We start from the raw sequence: 8,475 nt of genomic DNA, 5'->3' as shown, positions 1-8,475 counted from the left end.
ACATAGACCTTTTTTCCACACATACGAACATACATACACTAGCAAACTGCCATATCGCCATGCCGCAGCATGTGTGTGCGTTCTTGTGAGTGTGTGGTTGTGCGTGGTGGGCTTACATTACCGACGTGTCTTTTGTTGTTGCAGTACATAATTTACTCAACTGGTTTTTGGGTTGGCGCTTTTTTCCTCTGTGGCTATCTGTCCCAGTCCCATTGGCATCCCAGGATCAGGATCTCGACCAGGCCCACACCCCAGCTGAAGTGCTTCCCTCTAACCTTTATCGTCCTGGCTATTCGCCAGCTTGCGTGTGTGTGGGTGTGTGCATGTGCGTTTGAGTACATTTTTCAGGATATCTATTGGAACCGGGCGTACCCTACATTTGGCAAATAATGACACTTCGTTAAAAGTTATTTCTAGAAGGATATATTTATAATTAGACCCATGAAATAGTTTAAACTTGCAACAAAATGCCTTCAAGCTCGTTCCCCTCAGCGGTTCACGTTATTTAAATAAGTATTAGAACTAGTTATTATTTAAATAAGTATGTAGACTGATCTTAGCCATTTATAAATCGAATTTCCATTAAAAGTGAGTTATATTTGGATTGTTGGCAAGCAAACTTTTGTGAACAAAATGGTCTGCTAGATCCAATTAAAAGTTAATATGAATAAGAGCAGTGTTTAGAGTAATGGCGTCTTAATTGGAGCAACCCCAGTGTTATATTAATTAAAGCCTGCGTAACGAGATGTTCGCTTATTTGATTTAGCTGCCTCTTCCTGTAGGACTTTCCCGATTCGTTTTGGCTGTCAGTTTGAAGCTTTTCCCCCCAACTTTTTGCCTGTCGGCTTAAACTAAAAATGGTAAAATTTTAAATTAACGACGAGCGCACGCACACAGCTGCAGCTGGAGCGGCCGACACTGACAGGACTCGCAGATCTGATGGGTGTGTGTTAGTGTGCGTGTGTGTGGGGGGCTTTGCGGGCATTTTATGTAATGTCGTCTGTAATTTGACGTTGGCGTACGCAGCCTGCATTTAAAATGAAAATATATATATATTTATATGGCCATACGCTCTGATAAATGTGCAAAGAGATGGGTAATCCGTGCGTGTGCCAAAGCTCCAACTTATGTGTTTAAGTATCTGATGGATAGGAAATGGAAATCATCCGCAAAAAGTACTATTAATCAAAGGCCTTGAAAATGTTCGAAGGGTATTGTTTAGCCCGAAATCCCCAACAATAATCCGCAGCTGCTTTCGAGGATCCGCGGTTTCTATTATTCACGGCAAAAATAATTGCAACTCCCAGCTGCTTTTTCGTCAAATACACCCAACCCCTGTTGGCGAACAAAAAGGGGTGGAATGGGCTGCAAAGTCTAAACAAACCCTTAAGCTAACGAAAAAAGGGGGTAAGTTCACCGGTCGGCCATTTTGGATTCGCAGCCCACAGCGTAAAGATGCAAAAAGGTGAAACCTCGGTTTTCACTTTAAATTCAATTCAATTTCGTTGCGCGGAACAAAAAATAAAAACGTAACAGCCACTGTGTGCAGATGCAAACGATTAAATTGGCAAAATAAAGAAATCACCTTTGCCGCGCTTTTTGCAGCTGCGAAATATTCGTTAGATACATTTACAAATGAAACTCAATATGCACCATCTTTGGCTTTGGAAAGAATTTTCCAGTTTCTTATTATTTTAACTGACAGTTCTTAATGTTGTCGGCTAGCCAACTTAATTATTAGTTATTTTCCGAGCTCTTCCTTAATGCGTTTTTCATTTCCCAACTCATGGGGCATTATTCCCCGACTGTTATCTCTTGAGGTGGAGCCGATTACCTGATGAAGCAGCCGCGATAATGATGACAATGTGAGCCGGCACAAACAAGGAAAACTTATTAATGTAATTAATTAAAACAAACAGCTTCAATTGAAACGCGACAGTTTGCTCGCCGGCAAGGGGCGTGGCCCTGGAAGTGGGCGGTGGGGTTGGGCGGTCGGCAATTAAAAGAGTATTTGGCTGCCCTTGTCCTGCGTCTGCAGGCGACACACATCAAAAGCAGAGGAAGCACACACACATACATCCACAGATATCCTTTTTGACAAGGGATGTAGGCAGTGTTGTCATGTTTAAACATTTTTTTCTACTCATAATACATATACGGGATGTACGATATAAAGACCTATGTCTGCCAATAGAAACTTAAATTCAGAAACATTTGTTACATATTTTCATAGCTTAAAACTCAATGGGTATTTCTTAGATAAAATTTTAAATTTCAACGTCATAGTTGCCATATTTTGAATGCTCCATCTAAAACGTAGATATTTCTTAGTTGTTAAAAGTCTAAGGCTATAAAATTTGTTTCAAAAACTGAAGCGAAAAGCAGATAATTTAAACGTGTTTTGCCATTAAAAAGGCCCAAAAGAGCTGAATTTGACGTGAAAAGTGCTGAAATGGCAGCACGGGATGTGGGTGAGTGGCTGGCTTGGATGCTTGCTCTTCACACCACGCGCTCGAAATTTAAATCATAAATCATGAGCTTTTCCTCCACGGCGTTTTTCATGCTTTTGTTTTCCACCTCCCAGCGCCCACCGTCCACCGCCCACTTTCCCAGACCACTCACCATTTTCGCTCAGTGTTTTATGCTGTCGCTCGCTCGCTCTTGCGAGCGCTGCATTTTGTTTTTCGCATTTTTCTTTGGCCAACGGACTCTGGGGCGCTTTTTAGTACGCATAAAAAGAGAAAAAAGAGCCGCCATTTTGTTTTTTCCACTTATTTTCTCATTTTCGTTCGCCCGTTTCACTCGCATATAGAAAATAAAATGCCGCAACATACAAAGGCAGCAACAACAAAAATCGAAATTGCTGCATACAGAAAATGCGATGCTCTCCCCTTGGCTCATTTATATTTCAAAACCCACCCACCCGACGCCACCCCATGTCCGACCTTAAGCTCTATTTGGGCATTAAGGGTTTTCGCTTGGGTCCTTTGCCAAAAGGGTTTTGAACTGCCTGAACCGCCTGCTCCTTGTTTATCTGTTTATATGCCTTTTTTTGTGTTTTGTTTTTTTTTTGGGGGGGGAATCGCTCAAAGACCCTAAATTATTCACGCTCCCCAATCTACGAAATTTTCCTGCTTCGGTTTGGGGGTGCCGTTCTGTGCGGAAGGAGGCAGTCCTGACATGGAAAATTTCGTAATTCAAAATTAACATTTAAGGATGACTTGGAGTTGGCCGCCATTCTGTTCGCCATTTCCCTTGACGCTTTCTCTGCCGTACGGCGAAAAGGATGCGAAATGTGTACACAAAATTAACGAAAAAAGAGAAAAAGCAGCGTGCACAACAAAAAAGGATAAAAACAGTACAGTTGCGACAAAATGCGAATTTTACTTTGCGTCCGTGGCGAATTTACGCATTTTGAGGTTGTTTGCTCAGCCATCTCGCACTCGCCCTCTAATTTGGTTTTGGAAAATGCTGTTTATATATGGGAAAACTGGAATTAATGTCAAGGAGTCCAAGGTTAAACTGTTAGCCATGTTCGTTCTATTTGAATAACCATTTCCAGCGGATTTGGTGTCAAGATGATTTATTCTTGAAGAAGTATTTAAAATAGAACTTTAAATATAGCTATTACTTTACAACGAAAAATTGGAAATCTTTATACTTTTTATAAGCTGATTTCTTTTACGAAAATGTTTCTAATCTAAGGAATTAAATATTATCATAACTTTAGCTCTACCTTACTTAAACAAATCTAGTCGAATTATTACACTTTTATCATTTAATTTCTTTTTTTTTGTAATATGAGTGTTATTTACATATATTGCTGAACATAACTGACTTTTGGGAACTGCAACTGGCAATAAGTATATATAATACAATCTTAATTATCATGGCTTTTTAGTTCCCAAAAATAAACCTGAAGCTTTTAAATTCAATATTTAATTTGGCTCGCCTAACAGCTGAAATCGATACATTTACATTTTGACTTTATTTTAAATTCACACTCAGTTTAATTAAATAGTAAAGTGTATTGATTTAATGAAAGCATTAAGTGTTTAAATTAAATCAATTAAATTATTCATTTTTATTATTCGTGTTAATATATTATATATATATTTAAAATTAAACTGATTGATAAAGTTAATTTTATACATTTTGCATCCTTGATTTCATTTTCTTTCTCATTTTCCTTTTCTCTTTTCGAGATGCTTCTGCATCTTTGCCTTCCTTGTGGCCAGGATGCAAACAATTTACGCAATCTGCCATTGCACTTTCTTTGCCCACCACCCACTAAACGGAAACCGAGCGCAAAAGAGAGAGCGTGTCCTGTGAGCGAGAGAGAGAGCCAGCCATCCAGCCGAAGGATTTCTCTCTCGCCGAGTGACTGAAGAAGCAGAAGAGTTTGAATAAAATAAAATCAAATAATATGCATGGCGCAAGAAAAGCAAGGATGCCTTGCCATTCCAGCTCCACTGCCTCCCAGTTTGCAACCCCCCTCGTCCCGGAAAAACTCCAACATCCCCCCGGAAGTTTCTTGCCCACACACAAACACACAGAAACACACGCACACACAAGCTCACATGCATACACTCTCACAAACCGTTCGGCTTCGTATAGAAAAACGTGGCAAAAAGTCGAAGCCACCCACCTGACGCCCCCAATTTTTGCTTTTTTCGCTGGGGAAATTTTTTGTCTTTTTTTAAGCTCCACCTACTTGCTGCTCTGCCATTGGCTGCTGCTTCCGTCGACTGTGAGCAGCAGAAAAAGCAGGAAAAACCAGGCAGCAGCCGCAGCTGCAGCAGCGGCAGCAGCAGCAAACAACAAAAACTGGCTAAAAGGGGGAAAAAAGGCTAACTCGGCACACACAAAAACCCCAAGTACACACACACACACACATACGCCACTGACGCCTTTGATTCTGTGTTGTTTGCTTTTTCACATTTTATTTTTAACATTTATATTTTGCGTGCGTGTTCTATGAACAGGCTTCAAAGGAGCAGAGCGGGGGGTGGTGACGGGCGGTGCACACAAAAACACACACACACACACAAAAAACACACACAACCTCGTAGAGGGATATATACTATAGTTAACAGCATTATGAAAAATGAAAACGATTTCCCTTTGCTGCGCTTTTCCTTCAGCCGAGTAGACGCGTCTGTGGTGCGTCTCCTCAAAATCACCCAACCCACAATGCACCGAAGAAAAATTTTATAACTTTCTACTCCTATAGGATATCTATTCATATTTGGAGTCATAAAACTGAAAACTGTGAAGGAAACCTACACTTCTTATTTTGAAAACTGAAATATTAGGAATACAAGGACAATACTTGTCCTTAAACTTATCTGCTTTTATATGAGTAATACTTCATATTAAATGATCACTTTTCTTTAAAATAAAAAATATATATTTATTGCAAATGCTAGGGACTTAGGTAAAATATAAGCTTTCTCTTTTTTCTTTCGTTAAATAAATCTAAAATGTTATATTTTCATAGATCCATAAAGCTGACCTCTAAAAATGTTCAAAGTCCTATTAGAGAACATATGCATAAATCAAATATGCAAGTCTAAGTAACTATCTTTTATAAAAATTTGAGTCTTTAAATTGTTGTAAATCCAATGATTACCATTTACAGCTTCTGAGGTTAAGATAATTAATTTGAAATTCCTATTAACACACTAATCTTTTCTCTGTGTGCACTTGGGGTCCTATTCCTTTTGCCATAGCCCAACTTTAGCCGCTTGGTCACGTTGCACTCGCATCCTGGCAGCCAGCAACAATGCGATCCTGGGCCCGCTGAGCGGTGGGCAGTTGTTGAGTGTTTAGTAAGTGGTTTAGTAAACACATTTAGTTATTTGCCAAGCGGCGACCCGGCAAACAGGGAGGCCGTAAAAGGACATGGGGGCCGAACTAAGTAAACTAAGCAAACTAACTAAAGCAAGGCCTGCTGCACGCACCGAAGGACATCGAGTGGAGCACTTAATGACACTAAGTGATACTCAATTATCACTGCGGCTCCTTGCTCAATTACTTGGCGAGGCCTCTGTCCTTTCCTCTGGCCAAAAAAAAAAGGACCCCATGCCAGGATCTAATCCTTCAACCCACCATGTAAATGTAATCTGAAAGTTTGGCGAAACTTCCGCGCGTTGCACTGGCTACTGCAGTTTTGGGCCAACTTTTATTAGCTTTCCCGCTAATTGCTTCTAATTTAATTAAATTTAAAAACTTTTGCGCGCTTTTAGTTGGAAAATATAGCGTGCATGCGGATTTTTTTGGTACGGCACCTGGGGGAATCGGGGGTTTTTCTCTCTATGCTGAGCAGGCAAATGAGTTTGGGCGTGTGCGTCGCATAATAGTTTGCCTATAAATTTTATGCGTCTGCTTGCATTTTGCAGTAAAATATTTTATAATTAAATATTTGTTTAATTAGTGCGAGTGGCCGTCGCTGCAGACCAGTTGGGTTCGCTGTTTTGTTTTTTTTTTTCCCCGAATGGTCTGGGGTTTTGTGACTGCGGTTCCCAAAAACTGTTCATTTAATAAGTGGCCAGCATTACATACATTATTTTCCTAGTGCCCAACAGGTTTAGTTGGATAAATTTAATATGACTGAGGGTTGCAATGAATTTTCAATTGGCTATGTTCAAATTGGCTGGTAAAGGAGCTTTGCCAAATTAATTCAATAAAATCATGTTTGATTGCTACGAGTAATTCCTTACAAGATTATTTTTCCCTGGAGCAAAGTCAATTGTTCTTTGAACATCGCTTGTGCAATATAAATTAGAAATTGTCTTTGCAGCTCAACAGATTTTAAGAGACGCAGGCAAATAAATTGATTACATTATTTATCAGCATAAATATTTTTATAGGTAAAGTTTAATTTCTTACAAAACCTTTTTGTAATAAGTAGAAAATTTAGTTAATTTTTTTGATCTTAAGCTGAAGTGATTTAAGAATAGTGGAAAAAAAGGCCTGATTTCTAGGAAAAATGTTAATAATATGGCTGCTGAATTTTCAATATTCGTTGATTTATGTGTGCAGCTCATTAAGCCGACCACTCTGGCTGTTCGTATTGTTTTCGACTATTTGTAACTGTCGAATATCCAACTGAAAACAGCTCCTTAGCCAGGAGATGAGCCTGGTCTGGTGTAATTAATAAGCGTAAATCCTCCCGACATCGCTTCAGCTTTCAGCCATTTGTCAGCTATTGTCTGAACCCGGTAATATATCAGCCGGAGATGTGCAAAATACGCTAGAAACCATTTTTGGGGGCCAAAACAAATTGGCAAAAACAACGTACGAAATAGCGCTACAATAAGTAAAATTAATGAGCCAAAATGTAATTTTATAAATTGTAAAAAGCTTCCGGCGCATCCTGTCTAAAATGTGAAATGATAGAGGACATTCGGCAGGCGAGGGAAAGTGACGAATTATGGTAGCCGTTTTGGCAGGAGGACCAGAGCGGAGGAACAACTGGCCAAAAGCAAGGGTGAAAGTGGATTTACTTTCGTCTACGTGACACGAGTCCTTGCCCCCCATTTTGCGGTTGTCGCCGGCGACGATGATGATGAGGCCTGTCCTGTCCAGCCAGGACCTTCTCCCCGTCTCCTTTCCACGCTTCCTCAAGCAGGAGACACGCAACGCGTGGAACGTCTGCGAGCAGATTAACGTTCACGTACCGAAATGGGGGACGGATGGATAACCCCAGCCGGGATTCCCCCGGGTCCTGGCCACGTCCTTGCTGTCAGTGGCAGCAGGAGCAGCTCGAACATGGCGGCCATGATTTTCGAAATTAATTCAACTTGATTTTGCTTTCTTCCTTTTTTGTTTTGATCCCTCACTTCGTTCGTCCTTCTGTTTGCATGTGGGGCGCTGGACGTATTCCTGGCCGATGGGGTGGTGCTTTGGAGCGAATGGTTGTGAATGGCTGGGTGCCCGGGCACCGCAGACAAGAAATTAAAATTCATTTCAAAGGCCAAGCGGGGAGAAAAGGTTTTGCTTTTCACGAATATTCAAGGCGCAAGCCTAAAAGTATGCAAGGACCATGGAGATAACCAACCCCCATAAGGCAAAGCCAAACAACAACCCTTCTTCGGGGCGGTTTGGCTTGGCTTGGTTTTTTGCCTTTCTGTTTTTCCACAATGGCTGCCATGTTTCCTTTTCCTTTTGTTGCAAGCCAAAAAGTTTTCTATTGTTTTTCAACTGTCATGATGAACTTTTGCCTTTGTTGTCGCATACTTTTGGCAACAAATTTCCGTAACCCCATAACCCTCTTCACCCCAACCCACATTGCCACATCTCGCATCGACTGCACATATTTTATTCTGCTCGACTTAATGCGGGGCGACTGTCATTTGTGCTTTGTTCTTGTTGCGTGTCTGCCAGCTGTCGTCTTTATGGCACAGATCCATTAATATTCCCTCCCAAATATGTGCCTCAGGTGCAGGCAGCCTTTGTATCTCGATTTTTTGT

This window comes from Drosophila simulans, chromosome 3R (genome assembly GCF_016746395.2).
Source record: "Drosophila simulans strain w501 chromosome 3R, Prin_Dsim_3.1, whole genome shotgun sequence".
Classification (NCBI taxonomy): domain Eukaryota; kingdom Metazoa; phylum Arthropoda; class Insecta; order Diptera; family Drosophilidae; genus Drosophila; species Drosophila simulans.
Note: the sequence above shows the minus strand (reverse complement) of the source record.